The following is a 21,841-nucleotide window of genomic DNA, read 5'->3' as shown; positions in this document are numbered from 1 at the left end:
TGGTTGAAAACTTCTAGCATGTTTTATGTAATCATCTCCCTCTGAGCCAAACATGTGCCATTCGATCAACTTGGCCTGGTATGATTTGCTGTCTAGACCTTTCATCATCTTTGCAGAATGTTTTGTCCATCACTTGATGCCATCTGCATGGTCTACCCCCAGCCTCTTTGGTAGGATTTTCCATTTGAAGCCTATCTTTAGATACCCTAAAACATTTGGGGCTTACCAAGTGCAGTGTGGCAACACTCAGTATTCTGATTTCTCTACTGGGTCTTCCAGAATGTTGCTTCCTACAGCAAAGGGTAAACATACATATGAAACACACCCATGGGAAGACAGAGAGAGAGAGAGAGAGAGAGAGAGAGAGAGAGAGAGAGAGCACCATATTCCCAATAGATAACAATTTCAAGAGTTGTGTGTGTTGTGTTGAGAGAATAATAATATGTCGCTCTCTGGGTCTCTTGGCCTGGAATGTCCAATCATCTGTCCTCCAAAACTGCAATACCCTTCCCAATAGATGGACACTAATTTATTATAGATGATGACCACACAAGTTTGGCTCAAGTTCTTTGAGAAAATTCATGTTCAGTACCTAAACCAATGTTTGGAGAATAGATGAGCTGCTCGGATTTGCTTAGTAAACACATAGGGGTGGTTCGAGTGTTACACAAGGTAAGAGGAAATATATCCCCTTACCCCAGGTTGCCCTCCTTCCGGACCTGGCTTGCACTGGATCCAGCACAGGTAAATTGAACTGGCTGTTTCAGTGCAAGTTAGGATTGGGCTGCCATGGAGGGGGGGGGGGAAGACCTGGCTATACATCAAATATAAGCATGGAACCTATGGAAAAGGATCTATGGAACCTATGGAAAATTCCTATAAGCAAGGAACCTATGGAAAATTATGCAGGGGATGGACAGAGTGGATAGGGAGATGCTCTTTACGCTCTCACATAATACCAGAACCAGGGGACATCCACTAAAATTGAGTGTTGGGCGGGTTAGGACAGACATAAGAAAATATTTCTTTACTCAGCGTGTGGTCGGTCTGTGGAACTCCTTGCCACAGGATGTGGTGCTGGCGTCTACCCTAGACGCCTTTAAAAGGGGATTGGACAAGTTTCTGGAGGAAAAATCCATTATGGGGTACAAGCCATGATGTGTATGTGCAACCTCCTAATTTTAGAAATGGGCTATGTCAGAATGCCAGATGCAAGGGAGGGCACCAGAATGAGGTCTCTTGCTATCTGGTGTGCTCCCTGGGGCATTTGGTGGGCCGCTGTGAGATACAGGAAGCTGGACTAGATGGACCTATGGCCTGATCCAGTGGGACTGTTCTTATGTTCTTATGATCACTCACACTTCTTTATACTGAATGCTTCTTTAGCAAGTGTGATCCTTTAAGATATTGGAGCCTGTTCCTCATTAGGAAATATATATTTCCCATGGATGAAAAGTCTCTCTCCCTCTGAAGCTATTTCTAGTGCAGACAAATATGCCTCCTTGGTTCTCTAACATATCTATTCAGAAAATAGCAATTTTTTTATTTACGTGGGCAGCCCAATCACTTCCCTTTGTGCTGGCGCAGGCCTTCCTCTGAGGGCTCCAAGTGTCGTAAACATGCAGTAAAGCATGTTTGTGCCTTCTCAAGAGCCAGTAGTGTTGGATCAAAGGTGTGTGCCTGCCTGTCGGTTCCTGATCCATTCTCCACACCACCCAGCACAGGTAAGTTATGCTGGGTGGCATGGGGGTTTGGAGAGGGTGGTGGAAGAACAGTGTGGAGGTGGAGAAGGGTGTTTCTGGGCAGGGGGAGGTTGGAAGAGCGTGGATTTGGCCCAGAATGGGATGGGATTGGCAGACCAGGCCTCCAGCATTTCCTAAGCCCACTCCCAGCTGACCCACCGTTACACCAGGCTTCCCAAATTTGGTCCAGCTAAATAACTGATGTGGATGTGAGAAGCCCCTTGGGGACAACTATATCCCCTTACCCTGAGATGACCTCCAACTGCCTCCTAACCTGTACAGGATGCAGTGCAGGCCATGTGGCCTGGCTGAACCAGCACAGTTTAGGACTGTGCTATAAACTACTTTTGGACCAGGAAGTGATATGCTGGGACATTTTTTTTCATGAGGGAAACTCCATGGAGAAATTATAAATTTGCAAATTGAATGTTTATAATGGAAAGACGGACCAACCGACGTAAGGGAATGGAAAAAAAATACGCTCAGCATTTAAGACATAAAATAATGTATCAGAAGTGCATTTGCAGCACACCAAATGTTTATTACAGATTAAATACTTAGAACGGAAAGAACCAACACATACTCTAACTGTATCTTAAATGTTTGCTTAGTATAGCCAGAATACACATTTGAGAACATGGACCCAAAGAGCACAGGGTAAGTGTTTAAATAACACCAAATCCCATAAAACGTCTCACTTGACAGGTTAAACAGGTGATAAAAATGTCACACAGAATTACTATTTTGTAGTATTTTGCACTGTTTTCACAATAGTATAATTTGGGGGGAGGGGCAGGGGGAAAATCCTTGATTTTAGAGAACTTGACAAATTGAAACATTTTAAAGATGTTTTGGCTACTGAGTGCAGCAGTATGTGCTGATTCTATATCCTCCATCCGTTCAGAGCTACATGTATGGAAGTGTCTGCATATAGGTCTGAAGACCAGACATCTAATACATGGAGGTCAGGAGTGGTGAGGAGGTGGAGCCAGCAGGCATGGTCCTAACTGGTTTTTATATATGGTATGATTCTTATAGTGGTAGCTCAAACCTACCTAAATTCTTTGCCACCAATGCAGACTTGCCACTGAAGTACATGGGGGCAATCCCAGAGGTCCCCTCTGAGTAAAGGAACATATGCTCCCTTACCCAGGGAAAATCCCTCACTGCCATGCTGGGACTACTCAGACCTGCGCTGCGCTCGGACTGCACTCAAACCCAGGAAGGCAGATCAAGGCCGGGGGTGGAATTTTGGTGGTATTGCTATCACCAATACTACTTCCTTCCCAGCCTTGATTTGCCCCTCCCTGCACCAGTCTCTGCCTTGTTCATCCTCCTCACACCCATACCTCCCTGTGCACACACTATTGCACCCATACCTCCCTGTGCTGACTTACTGGCAACCCACATCATTGCAAGGCTGCTGGCACATAGCCTTGGCTGCTCCCCACTTGTGGTCACGGCCCAGCTGTGCAAAACAGTGTGTCACCTTTTGTGGCAGCCATAAAGGACCTTGCACTGTCAAAAAAAACAATGCTTGTTTCATACTGCCTCCAACTAATGATGGATCACTCCCCCCACCCAATCTTGCTTCATATTTGGTTGTGTTCTTCCGAGATTTCACAGAGATTTCACAGTTGACTTTTAGAGCTTTTTCTAAGGAAGGTTGAAAAACTCATCAAATCCAGAGGAGCTAACCCTTCAGTCCCACCCCTGCTGGTCCCCCCTTCCAAAACTTACCCTGGCAAGAGGAAGGGAATCTAAGTATTGGGGGCTTATATGAAGGTCATCCACTAATGAGCAAGGTCTCATGTTGAATACTTGTTGACAATTCCCTCCCAGCATGCTCAAGACTGACACAAGGGCATCTGGGAAATGGCATTCACCATGCCTCCCAACTCAATATATTAAACTGGGAGACATGGAGAACTCGACTTCCTAGATTTCCTGGTGGCATATAATTCGTTCTGAATTTCAGCACCCTCACAACCTCCAACAGTCCAAAACCAAACTATCATCAGTCCTTAGTACAAGTTGGAATAGTTTTCTTTCAGCTTTATAGTACAAGATTTTTTTGTATAGAATGGGAGCAAAAACAGAGAAAGTGGGGAGAGATCCACAAAATCTTTTCCCTTTTTTATTTAAGCTCAGCAGAAATCACAATATTCCAGAGTGGAACAGTTTCCTTAGGTCAACAGCCACCCAGCTGACACAAATGGTTGATTTTGCTGTGGTTCCAACAAGCAAAGAGCCCACAAATACTAATTTTACATTGCATGTGAACTTGATACATCAAACCTTGGCTTGCTTTGTACATACTTTCCCCCTCTGTTTTCCTCTGTCATTACCAAAATACAGGTGCTTGAGTATTGTGCCCTTTAAAATCACTTTGGGGAAAAGAAGCAATTGAATTGTAAATGGAAGCTGCCTAAGACTGTTATGGTTTTATAGCCAAATGTAATGAATAATGCGCGCTATAAAAAGGGGAGCTATTAACTATTTACTACCTATAAGCAAGGCAGAGACCACGAGTGCATTTAATATTTCACCAGATGAAAAACTAGCTGTTTGGCAGAGGAGATCTCGCCTTAATTGTGTTCTCCCCAGTGGAGAGTTTAATTTCTTTTTATTGTTACGGCCCATAATTACCACCCATTCCATGGTGGTAACAGTTCTGCAGAAACTGACATGTATGCTCATGATCTAAAAAAAAGACACTGACCCCCAAGTGGTTGGTGTTTACGGCTGCTGCACTGCTCAGTGGTTACTTTGGTGATACAACTATACACTGTTTTGCTTTGCAAATGCTTGAGCAGGATGCCGGAACTTGCAAGGCAGGACTCACCCTTTGCTTGTTTGGGATCATGTTGAACAGCAAATGGCAAGCCTGTGACAGAAATGCCTTTGATGTCATGGGATCCAGATGTGCTCCACGCTTCGTTTTGTGCTGTTGCTGCTGCTATATAAACAGCCCAATCCTACCTAGATCTCAACGCGGTGATGCAGCAGGGCTGACCCAGGCTCTGTCACACCCTGCTGGGAATTTTTGACTGCTGGAGGTCTCCAACCGTAATGGGTCAACTTGGACGTACGCCAGTGATATTGCTGGCACAAGTCCATGGTAGTTCATGCAGATGGATCTGGCCAGGAAAGAGGATTGGATACCATGGGCACTGGCACTGCTAACCCCACCCCCTCCCAGGCCCAACCTGCCCATCCCATCTCTACCCTTTCTGCCCTCTCTTGTCCCATTCAACTCCCATTCAAGAAATGGGTTATGTCAGAATGCCAGATGCAAGGGAGGGCACCAGGATGAGGTCTCTTTGTTATCTGGTGTGCTCCCTGGGGCATTTGGTGGGCCGCTGTGAGATACAGGAAGCTGGACTAGATGGGCCATGGCCTGATCCAGTGGGGCTGTTCTTATGTTCTTAACTACAATTCCCAGGAGGCCTTGCAGGTCTTCTTGTTGTCTGGTGTGCTCCCTGGGGCATTTGGTGGGGCTGCTGTGAGATACAGGAAGCTGGACTAGATGGGCCTGATCCAGTGGAGCTGTTCTTATGTTCTTATGTTCCCTCTCCACCTTCCTCCTGAACTCCCCATGCCCCTGTGCTGGACGGACTTGCTCCAGTCAGTTTCCTGATGACTGTCAGTGTGTTCATAAAGGCTCTGGCCTTACCACTGGTGCACCTGGGCTTTGCACTGTCTTCAAGTGCTTTATGGTACTTTTGTGACAGCGCATGCCAACAGAACATGTGTTCCGCCAGCACAAGCCCTTGTTAGGATTGGGCAGTTAGACAATATGTATATGGCATCTTCCAGAGGACAAAAATCTAAAATATTTGTCACCCTGGGCTACTGGTTGAATTCATCCACCAATGTCCACAGACCATTCATTCATACACCAATGAGGTACTAATGCAACATAAGTGACGATGAGGACTTCGAAGTTGGCAAATATTTTTCCATGTACGCTTTTATTCATGAATGTGGAATATGAATCAAAACAAGCATAATAGGTGGCTTTGAAAAGAATCTGTGTTTAGAAATATGTTTTTTGACTCATAAATCCTCAATATTTGAACACCAGAATGAGTTGCCACTGAAACTGTATTTGCAGTTCAAATACATCATATTTCTTAATGTTGCTTAGATGTCACGAAGCTCTGGATGGCAATCTCCAAGGAAGGGCAAATAAATCTTAGATTTTGTTCCTTTTAACATCAGTTTAAAAAAAATTCTCCTTTTAGGAGTGAATTAATTCACAGAGACAGTGCTTCCTAACCCAGTAGCTCATTGACAAGATGTCAGCCTGGACAACTTATGGAATCTGACAAATCTCTGGGAACGTTCTGACATATCAACCCAAGCTGAACACACACATATTTTTGAAAGTTTGCTGGAAGTGGTATGATAGAAGCATAATTTTCCACAGTGTACATTCCTTTTGCTCCACTGCCATCCCTAGTCAACAGGCTTTTTGCAAACTATAGTACCTGAAAAATCAGATTTCCAGAGAAGAAAGTAAGATGTCTATGCAAATATATCAACCCTGCCTTTCAGCCTCTGACCTCCAAAGTGACTTGCAACAGTTTTAAGCAATACCATAAAAAGAAACCCCTCCAATCTGATTGAAAGAGAATGATAACACAGGCCTGCAAAACTGAGGGTCAGAAAAACAAAAACAAAAAACAAATCTATGGTGGTATCATATGAATTTGGGGTGCTGATTCCAAAAATGGCAGCAGTTTCATCCTCTCACATCTAGTTTCGGAGATACAGCATAGCCTCATGAATGGTTAAAGCAGCTTCCTCGTGAAGAAGCCAGGGCATGGGTTTCCTCACAAGGAAGCTGCTTGAAACATTCACTAATGGGGCTATACCATATTTCTGAAATAGATGTGAAAGGGCAAAAACATGCTATTTTTGGAATCAGCGCCACAAATATACCAAGGAGTAGGTCTAACCTTTAAGATAGCAAAATGTGTGTTGGCCTGTGAGTGGGGGGGGGAAGGGACAAACAAACTATAATGGGGTGATAAAAAGAAAGTTTTTACTAAGTGTCAAGAAGCCACCAGGAAGGAGGCCAAAGGAAAGGGAGTACAAGGGTCTGGGGCCACCACTGAAAACACCCAATCACAAGCCCCCTCCATCCAAAAAGAGAGGGACACAGGGCATAAGTTGAAAATGTGGGTGGGCAGATTCATCTGGGGAGAGATGGTCTTTTAGATATCCTAGTCCCAGGCCACTAAGGGCTTTAAAGGTTATACCAACACCTTGAATTGAGCTGGAAGCCCACTGGTATCCAATGGTATCCAGGTGGTATAAAATGGGAGTAACATGTTCCCACACCTGGCCCCAACTAGAATTCATCCTGTGGCATTTGATCCCAGCTGAAGCTTCCAGATGTTCTTCAAGCACAGCCTCACCACCTCTGGGAATTCCTTTGAAATGTGGTTAAGCCAAAGTGATCTTGTTTTTCAGAAGACTCACACACATAGTCAGTGTGCAAGATAAATAAATCAATCACCCCGCAGCGGCATTACCACTAAGTAGAGGTGGGTTTTTCGGTGATAACAAAATAAAAACACATGACACCACTTTCTGCACTTCTCATTTTTGTTAAAGAAAAAAACATAAAACCATTATGTAACTCCTCTACGTATTATCTATCACCTCTCCATGACATATCAACCCAAACCATCTATATTACCTCCTTAGTACACTGTAAAGCCATTATAATTTATAATTATAATTTATAAAAATGTGCCCTTGGAAAAAACACTGCTTTCTGCACGTCTACAGAAAATACTGAAATATGTGAAAAGACTGTTTTCACCCACCTCTACCACTAAGTTATTAATCCGAGTCCATTCTAAAGGAAAATAAGTCCTAGAGATAGTTAAGTAAGGCTGGAATTGGACATGACCAATTAAGAAAACAGTGGTACCCATGGATAAAGATACACATCAATGATTCCTATAAATGCTGATAACCTCTTTGCAGTTCTATGTGATTTCATGTGGTCTGGTGGCAACATATGTATCCTTCTCTTTACTAATTCAGTAAGAACCTGAAAGTTGTATTAAGTATTTCATAATTTATCACCTGATTAAATGCCACTGTGGTCCAAGTGGAGGCAGAGCATAATCCCGATTCTCCTTAGAGAGCTCTGGCCCGAATTATGCTGTGGAAATCACTGTAAGAAGAAAGGTCAAGGATCAAAGCAGTAGAGGGCTTATTTTTCATAAGAAGAACATGATTAGGCATCTTTGTTTTCCTTAATTAAATCATTTTTATCCAAATCCTAATCAAAACAGGAAAGCTGAGAGACCAAAGAGACTTAAAGGGCTTACTGAAATCTTAGGGAAAACAATGGACTCCTAGAGAATGATGTGTTTTGAGGTGTGCCGTGTTGCTTCCTGTCTCAGAGTTACAGTGTATACCAAAGATGTGCCATGACATCATCATGGAGCCCAGTGACCCAAAAGTGATATAACATGCAAAGCCTCCAAATGTGACAAGAACCTAGTTCTGGTCACGTCCTGAGCCTTCCTGAAGATTCTGTGTTTCCCAAGACTCTACAGTGTTTCTCAAACTGTGGGTCAGCACCCACTAGGTGGGTCGCAAGCCAATTTCAGGTGGGTCCCCATTCATTTCAATATTTTATTTTGAATGTAGTAGACTTGATGCTACCATGGTATGTGACTGCTTTACCGATGCATTTGTTTAGCTCGCCAGTGTGGAAGGGATTGTCACTCCCGAATCGGCCTTTTCAGCCACACTCGACACTGTTCCAGAACCACCATTCAGAGCGCAATTCCAGAGTCTTCCGAGACAGAAGGTTGCCAACAACAAAGTATGTGACTGCATTTGGACAAATGTTACAGATCTGTACTTTTAACAGGCTATTGTGTATGTGCTTTTAACAATAATAGTCAATAGGACTTATTCCTGGGTGTGGGTAGGATTGTAGCCTAGGACTGTTAAAAATTTTCCTGCTTGATGATGTCAGTTCTGATCATAACATCACTTCCAATGGGTCCTGACAGATTCTCATTCTAAAAAGTGGGTCCTGGTGCTACAAGTTTGAGAACCACTGCTGTAGAGGCTTTCTGTGGGCTTCAGAAAGCTCCCCTGCAAAGAAAGACCTGGGGCTTATCTTTGCTCCCTCTCAGTTTTTGTGAAGGAGCTGGAAGGAAGCATGGAGAAGCTCCCTGTCTTTGGGGAGAACGTTGCAATGTTCCTCCTGGGAGCGGGGCCTTACTGAGCCTCTACTGGCTTCTGTGAGGGCAGGAGCCAGGAGGGAGCACCCTGCTCTTGGGGAGAATGTCAGTACGTTCTCCCCAAGGGTGGGCCTTCTGGGAGAAGCTCGGCAAGGCCCTGCCCTCGTGTGCCCTCCGAGCGGGGGTTTCTGAAGCCAGTAGAGGCAGTGTGCATCCTCTTTGGGACTCAGAAAGGCTCCTGGATGCCACAGAACATCTCCAGTTGAGTCTGGGTGCTCAGGGCCAGGTGGTCCAGGAGTTCAGATGAGGCTCTGCCTGACCTGCCTCCAATGACTGTACGTCCCTGGTGTATACTAGAGTAGCACAGTGCAATTCTATGCATGTCTATTCAGAATTCAGTTCCATTGTGTTCAATGGGGCTTTCTCCCAGGAAAGTGTGTATAGGATTGCAGCCACAATGTAGAAATAGGCAGGAGTGCAGATTTGGGTCATCTGCTGATTTGGGTCATCATGGCTTAACTGGCCAAAGCACCTGCCTTGTGAAGAAAACTGGCACCTGGAGGGGCTGCCCAAAGTCCTGGCCAGTGGGTTTGACTTCTCCAGGGTTGAGACAACAAGGGGGCAAGGTTTGAGGACCATGATGCAAGTGGGGAGAATCCTTCTCAGCTACGCGGTCACACCTCAGAGCTAAGGAGGGGATAGAGTTACGGAGCCATCCCACTTCTCCTCCTTGACCAGGTTGGTCTATGTCCTTGGGCACCAGGATCAGGGCCACCTCTGACCTCTGGATGACCTTCTTATGCCCCAGCTACTCTGTCCCTTCCATATCTGCCCACCCAGATTCACCATCTGCATTACCTGGATGCAACATCCCACCAGCTGCAGCATTCATGGAAACGTCTGATCTATCAAAAAGCATTACTGGTGGCTCCAGACCAGCATCCAATACCTCCCTCAACTGCACTTTCACATTTACGTTGGAAGCACTGGAATCATGGCTGCCATGGCTGCCAGTATACAGCTGCCAAAAGAAGGATACAGTAGAACCTCCAAAGTTGACCACCTCTCTATAATGACCACCTCCTTAAGTTGATCTCATTTTCACAGTATGGACAGACACTGCATATACACAATGGGAGACCAACCTCTCTATATTGACCACCTCCGTAAGTTGTATCTTGACCACTTCGACCATTGCACAGACCAATGCACAGAGTATTCCCTCCGTAAGTTGCCCACTGAAAACGATACTGTGGGCCTGTGTTTTTTCTGGTTTGTCCCATCTTGGAAAAGCAAGAAGCCACGCGACAATCCCTCCCCTACGTCTGCTAGCGCATGTGCGAAAGGGTTTTTATAGGTGGGCACACTGCACACAGCCAACAGACCTGCGCTGGCAGCCAATTGTACCTGGACATATACCAAGTTGTGAGGGACATGAAGTTGCTTGTGCACAGATTCTTCTGGAGCACTTCACAATCCCTTCTGGTCTTCACCACTCAGTAAAGTTTAGTGTCATCCACAAACTTGTCCACCTCCCTGCTTATCCCTGTTTCCAGGTCATTTATGAAGATGTTGAAAAGCACCAGACCCAGGACAGATCCTTGAGGCACTCCACTTTCCACCTCTCTCCCCTTTTTTTGTCAATTGCCCATTGACACCCACTCTCTGTTTCCTGGTCCTCAACCAGTTCCCATTCCATGAGAGGACCTGTTCTTTTATTCCCTGACTGTGGAGTTTTCTCAACAGGTTTTAGTGAGGGACCGTATCAAATACCTTCTGGCATTTAGTGAATCTGAGGAGACCCAGTGGAGGCCAGGCAGCCTAAGTAAAAAAGTGTTTTTGTTTTTTTTTTAGCTGTTGGGGTTACGTAACATGCTACATGCTATGGGTTGGCAAGCGATAGCATTGGTCTGTCTGTCTGCTAGGAAACCAAGTTTTGTTTTTTTTTTAGCTTACAATTTTTTTTAAGCTTATGAATTTTCAGGGTTTTTTTTAAACACTGATTGTGGGCTGTTTATTCTCTATCTCTTGATATAGATATAGATGATATAAATAGTAAGCATCACAAGAGGATCAATTCTCATTGATATTTGCAATAAAACTTTTAAAAAATCCAATCTAAATAATAACTTGGTCTTGCATTTGTTGTCCTGGGAGCTAAACATGATAATATTTAAATGCCTTTCCCACATTGGCTTTCTCAGTTCAGTTCTGCAGGGGTAAAAATACACAAGCCTGTGGTCTGAGTTGCTTGGGAGCTACTCGTGGCCAGATAAACCAGTCTTCATAAAGTAGAACCTGGTAGAAATCTAAGCCCCAGATCAAATACTTGTGGCACAATCCTACTGCACACTGCAACGGCATAGATCTTATTAGCGCTAAACGGAAGGTCTGCGTCTCACTCCATATGGCCTCCATATGTGTTGTAGCTGGTAAGCTCTTCACTGAGCAATGGCATGGCTAGAGGGGGTGCAAAGCACTAAGTTTTGCAGGGAATTTCACCACAGCATGCAAGGAACCGCTCCCCCTCCCCTTGGAGCCAGGGGATCAAAACAGAAGTGTACGTTCCCCTGAAGTTACGCCATTGGCGTTGAGCAATGGAGGGGTGGAGGAGAATGGGAGGGGTAAGGGCAAAGAGAGCATGGAGGGGCAGGAAAAAGGCACATTGTGTCCCAGTAGGGGGCGGGATTATGGGCACTATATCCTATCCCCCTTCCTGGGCCAGATCCACTGATACAGATCCACTTGGGCATGTGTCAATGATTTAGCAGGTACAGGTCTGAGTAGACCCATTGCCGCTGTTGAGGCTTTCCCCAGAGCAAGGGGACAGAAGTCCCCTTACCCCGAGGAGACTACCATACTGTGAAATTCCCCCATGAGATACAAAGCAAACTGTACTGCCTCCACTGCGTTGGTGCGGGGGAAATTCAATGGGACTGGACTGTTACTAGGACCACCATTCAACTTGTGTGATGTAGGTGTGGCTGTGACTGGGTTTGTGACTGATGGTGATTGTTCTTTCAGTCACAAATATAATGTCACATGATGTCAATGTGACATAGGAGAATCATTTGGAGAGCTCCCCCCATTTGCACAATTCATACCTCTCAAGGCCAAATATTGTTTTATGAGGAATGCATGGTTGGCCAGTTCTTTGATTTTTTTTCTCTCCATAAAATAGCATGTGAGACATGGCAAAACTACTGCAAGGAGGTAGGCAGGAGTTTTAATATTTTACCCCTGCCATGTTTTTTATTAGAACTGTGTCCCGTTTCTGCCTGCCATTTCTGGAAGGAAAAAAGCAATGGAACCTTTAAGAACTATTTAGGTACTTTTATGTAAAACTATGTGAGGGGGAGGGGCAAGTGCCCACTCTTCAAGCACTCGAGAAGGACTGTCACGTAGCAAGTGCAGGGCTAGATCACATCCCACTAAAGACTATAACTTTTCGTGTATTACATTCTATGCATGTAAATGTATCTGTACACACACACACATATTTTGTGTGAATGACTGTGCATGTGTACCTTTTTAAAGTCAACACAAGACCCAGACAAGTGGCCTAGCAAGCAGGGGATGGAGGGACAGTATGCCTCAGGTAGCCGCTGGAGTGCCACATGAGGAGGTGCCACACGGAGCCCAGCCAAGATGGCCACCTCAACTTCTTGGTGTTTCGATCTTGGTCGGGGATCACTTAGAAACAGTAAGAGGTAGTGGTGGGGCAGGGAAGGCGGGAGTAAGGAAGCAGAAAGATGGTGTGGCAGCCAGATTGTCTAGCCACCCCCTTCCTCCTCCCTCCTCATCTCCCCTTGCTTGTGCCGCAGCCTCTTAGTACTTCGGTGGCTTCCCAATCAGGAAGCCACTGAAACACTAAGAGAAGGTGGCATGATCTGACCACTGTCCCCTTCTTTCGGAGGCTCTCATTAAGCCTCCAAAGAAGGAGGAAGGGGGCCGGGGGCCAGATCTTGAAGGTACAGCATCCTTCTGGGAGAACCCATGTTGTGACATTATGTGATGTCCACCACAGGTTCCAGGGCCCGTAGCTATGTAGCTGGCCTAGACCCCCCTAAAATGCAGAATGCTGTTCATGTGCACTGTTGTATGTTTTGAATGTCACATTGAACAACATTTGTACTGATCAACAGTCATGTTGCATAATCTCTACACAGATTGTACATGCATTCAGTATAACATATAAATGACATTAAGGTCTTCACTTATCAAATTGTACGTACATGTTAAACTGCATAGGAAAAAGACCTGGAAACAGTGGCAAAGGGAGACAGTGCTTATGGGAGTGAGTGCCAGAGAAGGATCTGTCGTGGTCAGCTGTGAATTGAATGGACAGGAGTCTGTATATGCAAAAATACTTACTGTCTAAGCAAAGGCACCCTGGACTTCGAGTGGAGGGATCACGGCTACAAGTCTTCTTGCAAAACTGAACCAAAAAAACCTCCCACTCATAGTATGGCCATGGGAACTCTTAAACTGTCAACGAAATCTAGAGAAGGGAAAGGTTTGACAGGGAGAATATATTTGCTTATGCCATTGCTTCACTCATGTCTAAAAGAAGTCATGTCTGTTGCTTCATTTGTGCCTGAAGTCATATGCATGGGGGGTGCACACCATGAATCATGGAGAGGGACGCTTTAGCCTTTAGAATTTAATTCCACAGCACTATTACTTCTTTGCTGGACTCTCTGTAAAGGCCAAAGTATACCATATAACTTCAGGAAGCCCTTCACATTATGAAGACAAAGTCTTATTAGTCTGCAAATAAATACATGTGCCGAGCCCTGGACGACATGAATTTCAGCCCTGAATAATCTCAGTTTGGTGCAGACAACGCTTCCCCAGTTATAAAGAAGTAGAAGACTAGGATTCTTAACGCCTCCAAACCAATAGGTTTTCTACCACAGTAGTGACACTTGATCAACTACACATTGCAAAAATCTGTGATCTGTGCCCAGTTTTTTTGCTTTTGATTTATATTTAGTACGTGGAGCTACATTGAATAGCAGGAAAGCATGGTAGGAGTAGGGGATTTGACAGCTTTGCTCTCATCATAGTAGTATAACTAGAGGGGGTGCAGTAAGTATTACCGGAATCAAAATGTGATGTGTAAGCAGCCCCTTCCATTCACCATCGGAGCCATTGGGCCATTCCCGCCACTGCCCCAATGGCTGTGACGGCAAGTGGGATGCCACTTACATGGTATGTTGTGGCACCTGTAATACTTACTGGGCTCCCCCCCTCTGGCTATGCTACTGGTTCTGATCCAATCATACAGGCCCCTTGGACATTATTTACAGAAGGAAAAAAAAGCTCCCAATTAAAGTTTAGGCAAAATTCTAAAGCGCCCCCCCAGCTGTGATTTTCCCACTTTGTACTCTCCCCCCCAAGAGCAATTAAAAAAATAAAAGCAAAAAACCTCAGACCAAATTCAGCATCTCTCATAAAGTGTAGTGTGGCCTTCAAACATGGATTTATGTATCTGTGGGCTGCCCAAAGAACTGTGCCTTATATGCTTCTGGAGTGCCTATAAAATCAGCTATTTGTATGAGAGAGAGAGAGACAGAATCTGAAGCAGAAATTGGATGAATTTGAAGGAGAGGTTCATAGATCTCTATCTTCAACATTAATAGCCTTGAGGTTGATTCATAAAATATTTTTATGAGTTTTATGAGTTATAGCAAAATCCTAGGCATGTCTGCTCAGAAGAAAACCTCAGTGACTTCAGTGGGACTTCCTCACAGGTAAGTATGTATAGGCTTGCAGCCTAAGCTCCCAATCTTGCTGCGCCATTGCAGCTCCTGTTCTAGCACTGCAAACATCACAGCATCACAGAGCATGCCATGCTGATATGCACAACAGGGCCAAAACAGTGAGGAATGGTGGCCGTGCAACAGCGGTCTGTGAAGATGTCTCAGTGCTGGTAAGTTGACTGAGGGACCAGTTGATGGGTGGCAGGTGGGCAGAATAGGGCAGGGAGGGGCAAGAACAGGGCAGAGACCAGGAGGGGGTGTGAAAAAGACAGGAAGGTGATGGTTAGTGGCAGCAGTGTCTCTGACAGTATCCTATCCCCATTCCTGGCCTTTATCCACCTTTCCAGGTCCATTCAGAGTTGGGGGAAGCAGAGGCTTACCCTGAGGTTAGGGAACATTTGTTCCCTTACCTAGAGGAAGCCTCTGGGACTGCCCCTTGCAAGATACAGGGCATGAGTCATTTTCACAGAGGTGTCAACGGGGGGGGGAGGGGGGAAGGAAGTTTTAGGATTGGGCTGTTATGTGTTGATAAAACATCATTAGTGTTCCTGATTCATCACAGAATTAGCATCAAAAGACTGTTGCCTCCAAGAAGGCTACAGTCTAAATTGGTCACAAGGATAAATACGAGCATGTGTGATAAAACATATGTAGGCAGAGGCATAACTACAGAGGAGCCTGAGGGGCACTGCCCTGGGTGCTACTCCAGTGGGGGTCACATAACTGCCCCTCAGGCTCTGCCCTAGTTGAAGAGGCACTGTGAACTTCATGCCCCTGCTGCTTCTCCTTCAAGCGGAGCCTTCATAGAAGTGATGGAGGGGTGAGAAGCCGTCACAGCAAGTATCCCCTTCTCTTGGAAGAACCCAGATAGTCACTTATGGGTTCTCCCCAAAGGAAGAGATGCTTGTGGTGTTGTATCTCTTCTCCTGTGGTGGCTTCCCTTGAGAAGGAGGAGGAGAAGGAACGGGCTGTGAAGCCACCACAGCCCCAACCTTTGGGGAGAACCCAGATGTGACATCACAATGTCATGTGACGTTATGATGTCACTGGCTCGGGTGCAGGGACAACGTGTTACATCTCTGTATGTAGGTTTCCTTTCAGCTGGGAATAGGATTGAGGGCTGCACTAAAGGGCCCCTGTAAGATGCCGATTTTAAGAAAGGATTTGAGGGAACAGTTTTGATGGAGTGGTAGTGCCATGTGGGTTTTCTGCTACTGTATGAGGAACAGCAACAGGAGAGAAGATTGGACATTATAGGTGGTCTCCACTCGGCGTAGGTCTGGCGTTTATGTGAGCGAAGAACACCAAGCTTTAGAGTTTAAAAAAATCTTCTGCACTACAGATGAATTTGTTCCTCCCAGCGAAGTATGATGGATATACTATACACACACAGAAAGAGAGTTATCAGTAGCTATGTATACTCAAAACACCGGCTTTCATCTAATGTCCTTCCATTAACCATACCCACTATTTCCAGGATGTTTTATGACATCACAAAGCAGCAGTTCTTTATGCCTCTGACTAAGACATTTATATTAAACTCTGACATTTTAATCTAATAAAAATGCTTTTTTCCCTCATAGCAGTATAAACAGAGAGCAACTCTATTATATAATGGGCATCTGTGGAATAAGGAATTAATCCTTCCAGTGTGGAAAACCTTCATAACTCTCTTGTGGCTTCATCACTCTCTGAGTTATGAGGTCTTCCTTTCACTTATGGGATAAAGTCCAAATCTTACAGAAGCTTATTATGAGTCCCCTATTAAGACCTCGCTATTTAAAACAAAACACTTAAGAAGGATACTGTGAAGTCTTTAAGAATTAAAAAGGTTGTCAGACACAATGATTTGTTGTGCTGGAAGATTTTTCCAAAGTCGAGGGGGTAACACACTGTACAGTAATTTGCCCTAAATGTTGGAGAATTTATTTTGCACTCTTCTCTCTTTCTTTTTTACACACAAGTAAACTCAGAAGGGAAACTGGATGTGTTATGGGATATGTGTGAGCAGGATTTCCTTTTTGTTTTTAATGACCAAAGCAATAATGAGATAAGGGATGGGGGCAGGGCAGGGAAATGAGCAGGAAGTCAGATCAGAGCTGCAGTGCTAAAGAGGAGGAATTAATCCTCCCCCATGTCGTTTTTCCCAGTCTAAATTCTCTCTCCCCGTGTTGCTATTGGATGTATCGACAGGGGTCCATCAGAGGACCCACCTGACTGAGCTGACCCCTGAAACCTCAATACTCAGGGCCAGTTTTAGGAGATGTGGGGCCCAATTGGACACATTTTTACAGGGCCCCAGGTTCACAGGCAATCCTAAAAAACACACATTACACATACATTTACATACCTTTTTAACTTTTTATCAGAGACCTGCCATGACTCTTCTTCTTTTCAAAACTGTATTGTGCCTCAGTTATTCTAATCCCCCAAGAAACATGAAAATGATGACTCAGTATTTGTTATGGGCAAAGATGGCATTCAAATAATTCATTGTCTACAGAAGCCTCTTTTTCAACACTCTTTTTGGGATGGCTCCACAGTGGTCCATTTGTAGGCAAAACTTGTCTTCTTAGTCACTAGCAGGGTGCAGGGAGTGTAGGCTGCACCGGGTGACGTGCATGGGGGGGGCGACAACACTACTGGCCAAAATTTTGACAATCTTGGTACTTTTGTATAATACCATCATGTTATATATCAATCAATGCATAAATTCACGCAGAATGCCATGAAACAAACCACATTGAAATGTCCCTATTCTATCCAAAGTTATAGCCAAAAGACCAGTGGAGGCATCGCCAAGCCCACCATCCGGGGTATTGCCCCACCCAATGCAAGGGAGAAGGTCCAACACAGGGGTTATGCACTGGCCTCCCGCACTGGGTGATGCAAAGCCAAGTGACGCGACTATGTCTTCTGCGTACAGAAATGCTTGTCATGTTGCACTTGAGCAATGCACAAGCAAAGTGAAATGACTGCAAAGATGGTCTTCCACCTCTGCAAGAACTTGCACACACTCGTGCACAAGCCTGGGGACTACTATCACACCTGTTAGAGCATCTCACAAATTCTTCTGTTGTTGCTTGTATTTTCCTTTGACCCATGGGTCATTGGATACAATCCATTGGCTTTAGAAAGTGAGCTTGGATGCAAGGATCACTGTGATATTGTATAGAATTTGCTTATAGCAGGTAATATATTATTTGCAAGGTAGCAAAACTAAAAAAATATTCTTGATGGGGGGGGGCGTCCAGTTCACCCAAAATGTGAACATAAGAATATAAGAACAGTCCCACTGGATCAGGCCATAGGTCCATCTAGTCCAGCTTCCTGTATCTCACAGTAGCCCACCAAATGCCCCAGGGAGTACACACGACACAAGAGATCCGCGTCCTGTTGCCCTCCCTTGCATCTGACATAGCCCATTTCTAAAAACAGGAGGTTGCACAGGATACACAGCCTGCAGCCATACACACCATGGCTTGTAACCCCGTAATGAATTTTTCCTCCAAAAATTTGTCCAGTCCCCTTTTAAAAGCATCTAGGTCAGATGCCATCACCACATCCTGTGGCAAGGAGTTCCACAGACCAACCACACGCTGAGTAAAGAAATATTTTCTTTTGCCTGTCCTAACTCTCCCAACACTCAGTTTTGGTGGATGTCCCATGGTTCTGGTGAGATAGTGTAAAGAGCATCTCTCTATCCACTCTATCCTTCCCGCGCATAATTTTGTATGTCTCAATCATGTCCCCCCTTAGGTGCCTCTTTTCTAGGCTGAAGAGAACCAAACACCGTTGCCTTTCCTCATAAGGAAGGTGCCCCAGCCCAGTCATCATGTGATGTCTCATGTATGTGAACAAAGCATCAGGCAGCCCAGAGCACTTTCTGCTCTGCTCCTGAATTAATCATTGTCACAGACCAAGCCAAATCACGACCTCAGTAAACGCACTTCCTTGGATGCTACTGAATGCTGAGCATTACAAGTGGCGCACTATGTGTGTGTGTGTGTGTTTGAATTTGCACCCTACAGTAAATTTCCAAGCTCTTCAAACAGCTTGAGGACAGGTGAGCGAAGCAAAACAGACTGCACAAGCAACAGGAAGTGAGAAGGTGGGGCGTTTGTACAAGAATGTAAATCAAGAGTTTGTTCTTTCTATATTTTTTTGAGCGGCCACCCAGGTGACAGAACAAGAAGCAGGCTGGGTTATTGTGAGAAAAAACAATGAAGAACACACATGCAATAATATCGACTGGGGAAGTATATCCTGACTCAGGTCTTCGTGTTATGCCAGCCGGAGGGTTCCTTAAACGGCCATTGCCTTCCCCTTTGTCATCTCCCCCCCCCCTTTTACTAGCATTGATGGTCCACAAAAACCCTTTTGAACAATAAACATGAATGGCCCATGGTGGTCCTGTCAAGTTGGGATCTTTGTAAAATAACCAGTGATCCAAAACACTTTCTGGAAGTGATCTCACAGGCATGTATCTTCTCTCATTGACCTGGTTTTCTAGGAAGAAGGGAGCTGAGTTTAAAAGGAATTCTTACAACACTACGAGGGGTTTCTCTTCATTCCTCCTGAATGAATAACTTGAAACAGTCCATTGGAAAGTTAACTAAATTGGTTGAAAGTGGATTTTAAAAATTTTTTTTAAAAAGCTAAGAGACTTTTGCTATGGAACGTAAGCAATTCTCTTAAGATTTTAGGACTCTAACAGCACAATCCAATGCATGTCTACTAAGAAGTAAGTTCTATTGTATGCAATGGGGCTTACTCCCAGGAAAGTGAGTATACTTGTGGTTTATGCCTTTTTAAAAAAATAGGTTACTAGTACACGTGGGTGCATGTTTGCAGTGCCACAAGGAAGCTTGGTGTGATTGCATTTCATTATGGTTGTGTTTATCAGAGCATTTCAATCAAAGTGTGGTCCAGGATCTTGCAGCAACCCACAGCAGCAGACCTCCCATTGACAGAACGAGGCAAATGCTCTGGGAGCAGAGCCTCACGCACCTCTAGGACCACGCAGGAAGCCTTTTGAGGTTCTCGCCATAGTTGGAAACTGCGCTTCCGGTTTCCCGGAAGCACAGTTTAAGAGCCCAGGGAACCTTCAGTAGGCTTCCCCGGTGCATCCTGGAGTCGTGTGAGGCTCCATGTGCCCCAGGTAAGTGTGGGGGGATGGATTTGTGCATGGGGGTGGGGGCCATCGTGGACCTTTGCCCTGGGGCATGGGGCTGGGGAGGTCTGGCACTGGCAACTTATACAATGCAGTCAGCACTAGACTCTCTAGAACAGTGGTTTCCGACCTTCTTTTTGGATTCCACCCCCTTATGGAGGGTAGCAACCTGACTGGGGACCCATAGTGCCATTAGTACAGCACTTCCAGGTTTCTCTGCCACCACTGCATGTAAGTTTAAAAAAAAAGAAGCCGCAGTAGCAAAATGCAGAAGTGCCACACTAACAGCACTACGGGGCCCTGGTTGGGTCACCACTTCCTTAAGGGGGTAGCGTCCCAAAAGAAGGTTGGGAATACTTAGCGTGTGGTTCACAATCCCCAGGTTGGGAAACACCGCTCTAGAAGAAAACAGAGTCTCTCAGGGAAGAGGCACAGCTTGCCACGCAGACAGCCCAATCCTATCCCCCTTTAGCGTCAATGGAGCCATTGCAACAGTACCGTAAAGCTCAACTTTTCCAACTGCAGCCTGGTTTACCTTCCCATCCCTTGTAGCTTTCTCATTCTGTGTGCGCTTACCAGTGAAACAATTCAGGAAAAGGAAGGTGGACAAACATGCTCCTGGGCATCTTGATGATGTTGACGATTGATGATCATATTTTATTTCACTACTTCCACAAACAGAAGAAATTTCATTCATGTGGGTGGGGGGGGGAGATTTTTGCCAATCCATCCTTCCTTCTGTTCCACCTTTGACCTCTGAAAATCTGTTCCAGAGCATCCCCCATTCCCCAGGGACATATTTTCAGAAGTCAAAGGGCAGAAGCTTGGCTGGGGGGTGGATGGGCAAAATGCTAAGTACTGCAGGAACCACAATACTTCAGGTAAGCAGCCCCTGCTTACAGTTACAATACTGTCATGGGGAGAGAAGAGGAGATTGATTTTCTAAAAAGATTATTGTGCTACTGCATCTTCTTTCATTTGCAAAACTACTGGTTGGAATCCAAAGCATTGTTTCACACAAATGCTAGTGTAATATTGTAGAATCAGCAGCATGGAACATGTTGATTGTGCAAAGAAATTGCATCTGTTTTCCTGTTTCGTTTTTCAGCCTTCCCCAGTCCACCTGGCTGCTCTTTGAACCACTCGCCTCTTTCCACCGAAGAACATTTTTCACTGGAGTTTCCACATCCATAATTATTCCTCTCAGTCCTCAGCTGCGAGGAAGACAAACTCGTGTTTCATGGATCGGGGGAGTTAATAATATGGTAGGCAAAACATCAGGAAAAATTATAATGAATGAAGCTATACAGATCCGCGGGAAACAGATGCTGGTGTTATAAAATGTTCCCATCATAAATCCTGAAAATTTCACTGTATTCACAAGTGAATAACTTTTTTAATGCATAAGCACTCAATTAATTTAAAGCAATAATATACACTTTATAGGTCCGAGCCCACGTGGCACAGAAAAAGTAGGATTCAAATTATGGCATTCAAAAGTACAGTCCCTGGTGTCTACTGGTCTTCCGGAGTCATTTGAGTCCTGTACTTCAGATGGAAACATTCCGCTATCAGGCTATCTCTCAATCTTTTATTGATCCATTACACATGCTGTGGGTCTCTCTCTCTCCTTTCAGGTTGACTATATCCCAAAACCTAGTGACATTGCAAATCGGCTAACCCTTGAAAAATGGGGGAACTGCCCCCAGCCGAAAAGGAGACGAGCCCAGAGGCCGACTTCAAAACAGCCTAATCCAGCACTTTTCAGCATTTTTCTCTTCAAGCCACACTGATCTCTATGGTCTTCGCCTCTTGTGATGTCACTTTCAACTTCCAGGAGTCTCTTCTGGGTCCTATGGCCCTGTTTTTAGGGCAACGTCCTTTGCCAGCAGAAGAAGAGCAGAAGACAATTCATCACTGCAGATAGTTGCCCTAAAT

The sequence above is a fragment of the Tiliqua scincoides genome, chromosome 6, assembly GCF_035046505.1.
Source record: "Tiliqua scincoides isolate rTilSci1 chromosome 6, rTilSci1.hap2, whole genome shotgun sequence".
In the NCBI taxonomy this organism is placed as follows: domain Eukaryota; kingdom Metazoa; phylum Chordata; class Lepidosauria; order Squamata; family Scincidae; genus Tiliqua; species Tiliqua scincoides.
This window is presented reverse-complemented; position numbering follows the sequence as displayed.